The sequence below is a fragment of the Abrus precatorius genome, unplaced genomic scaffold (genome assembly GCF_003935025.1).
Source record: "Abrus precatorius isolate BTA unplaced genomic scaffold, Abrus_2018 Scaffold2, whole genome shotgun sequence".
NCBI classification, from domain to species: domain Eukaryota; kingdom Viridiplantae; phylum Streptophyta; class Magnoliopsida; order Fabales; family Fabaceae; genus Abrus; species Abrus precatorius.
Window position 1 is genome coordinate 14024049 of NW_020874362.1, and position 2699 is coordinate 14026747.

At 35.8% G+C, this 2699-nt stretch overlaps 1 non-coding gene across 1 annotated transcript; it reads left to right on the forward strand.

Annotated features, from left to right (window-relative positions):
* Positions 1-1105: 1105 nt before the first annotated feature.
* On the forward strand, positions 1106-1212 carry LOC113860479. The gene has a single exon (XR_003503931.1). It is a non-coding gene; the product is annotated as a small nucleolar RNA R71 (small nucleolar RNA).
* The last annotated feature ends 1487 nt before the right edge of the window (positions 1213-2699 follow it).

Sequence of the window (2699 nt, forward strand, 5' to 3'; positions counted from 1 at the left end):
AAACCTTTCAAATTGTCCCTCTTGTTTAGGATTTTGGACTCTCTGAGGATAGGGCAGCCTCTTGTATTTTTCTGGGTCTATTGGCTTATAAGCTTCCTCAAAGAGTTGCTTTTTGGTTTTCCTTTCAGAATTCATAGGCATATCTACTTTTTCTTCTGAATGGTCTTTCTTCAATAGCTTAAAATTTCCTTGTTGCAGATCTTGTTCAATGTTTCTTTCTGCTGCATCATTCACTTTCTTTTCTGCTGGTTTAGGGCTTGCAACTACAGCTCCACTCCTTGTAGTTATAGCTTGACATTGCTCTTTAGGATTGATTACTGTATTGCTTGGAAATCTTCCTTCATCCCTGCTGGATAGTTGTTCAGCTAATTGTCCAATCTGTGTCTCTAGTTTCTTCATGGAAGCTTCTTGGTTTTTGAAGCTTGTTTGAGTCACCTTCATGAATTGCAGCATAGTTTCTTCCATCTCAGTCAACCTCTCATTCATAGGTCTGGAAAATTTCTGATTTCCTTGAGGTTGAGTGGATGAATTCCTCTGAAAATAAGGCTGTTGTGTTGCTGGACTTGCATTAGAAAAAGGCAAATTTGAGTTAGAATTCTTTGCAGCAGAATATTGATTATTCCAATTAGAATACTGCTGAGTTCTATTATTCAAAAATTGAAATCCAGGGGGATATGATGGCTGTTGTCTTTGAAAGTTATTCATATAATTCACTTGCTCTTGTGGTTCACTTGTGGATGCCTCACATGCACCATTTACATGGTTTCCTCCACAAAAATCACAACTTAGCTGACTGGTAGGCATACTCCCTGTTTGCAGATTGTTGATTTGTTGTGTTAAGGCAGCTAATTGTTCTGAAAACATTTGATTTTGTAGCTGATTTTTTGCAAGAAAAGTTTCCAGAACCTTAGCTTCATGACCAGAGTTTCTTCCTTGATTCCTTGAGTTTGAATTCTGATACATTGAAGATGCCATCATGTCAATAATCCTCTGAGCTTCTTCCAAGGACTTTGTATTTAATGAACCTCCAGCAGCAGCATCAACTATTGTTCTTGTTACTGCATTCATCCCATTATAAAAAGTTTCCAATTGCATCCAATCTGGAATACAATGATGTGGACACCTTCTTAGCAATTCTTTGTATCTTTCCCAAGCTTCATACAATGATTCTCCATCTTGCTGAACAAAGGATGTAATTTCTCCTCTCAGCTTAGCAGCTTTAGATGGAGGGAAGTACTTGGTTAGAAACCTGTTCACAAGTTCTGTCCAAGTTGTAATGCTTCCTTGTGGTTGAGCTTGTAACCAGCATTTTGCTCTATCTCTCAAGGAAAAAGGAAATAGTCTCAGTCTGATGGCTTCTTCACCAACCCCATTTATTCTTATGGTGTCATATAGCTGTAGAAAATTTGAAATATGTTGGTTAGGATCATCAGAATTTCCACCAGAAAACTGATCTTGTTGGACTAAGTGTAATCAGGCAGGTTTAATCTCAAAATGGTTGGCTTGAATAGTTGGCCTGATTATAGAAGAGTTAAAACCTTGCATGTTAGGAATTGCATAGTCCCCTAATGTTCTAATTCTATTTTGTTCTGCCATCTCTATTTCTGAATTTAGTCGTCTCAAAGATGTAGGTGTTCTTTTCACTCTAGGATTGTTCTGAAATTCTGGAGAATGGACAGCTTCTAATTCACTATCACTCCCTATGACTTTTTCTGCTCTAGACTCTTTTTTCAATCTCCTTAAGATTATGTCTATGTCAGGATCAAAGACTAGAGTTGATTTGTTTTTGTTTTTGCCATGCATATACAAATCAAAATGAAGTAAAAGTAAACTACAAGTTAGTATTCAGAACTGCACCACGAAAATTATGCAGCAAATATCAGTAAAAGTAATTGAAACACAAGTTTAAAAGCTGCAAAATGATGCAGAATGGACAAAATGTCTAACTACAGACTAATACTACAGAAATTCAGAGAAATAAAATACTCAATCTAGCTATTCTCATGTTACTAATGATATTGAAACTCAAATTCCCCGGCAACGGCGTCAAAAACTTGTTGTTTGCAATCTAAACACTAGCAAGTGCACTAGGATTGCAGCAAGTAATGAGTAAATTTAAGATCCAAGTATCGTCTCCACAGGGAATTAGGAACTCAATTATCACTTCACAGAAAAATAACCATTTGAGCCATACGAATTTGGGAAGAGAGTTGTATCATATAAAAGCAATAATCAGAGCAATCAAAAGAAAAGAACTTGGAGAAAAATAGAGTATAAGATTTGTGATGAAATGAAATAGCAATGAAGGATAGTTAGGAATTTACTTCACAAGAATATCAATATCAATCCAATTAAATCCTCTGAACATTCAAGCAATTGAATAATTGACAATCAATTTCACATATACCTAGCCAAAGGTTAATTCCTTAACTCATTGACCCTAACAATCCACTAAACCTCCCTAATCCCTTAAGTGAGATTCAATTTCAGGTTGCATTAAGAATTAGAACTATAAGATTGCAGAATTAGGTCTCCTTATCCCTAAGAAATCCCTAAACTCTGGTTGCCAATTCAGATCGGAGCAAACAATCCAATTCCCATTGGTAAAGATTCCTCTTGATTAATCAAATGAATTTCCATTCAAAGATTGCATGAAAAGCAGAATTAACAACTCAATTAATCCAAGAACTTAAAGTTCA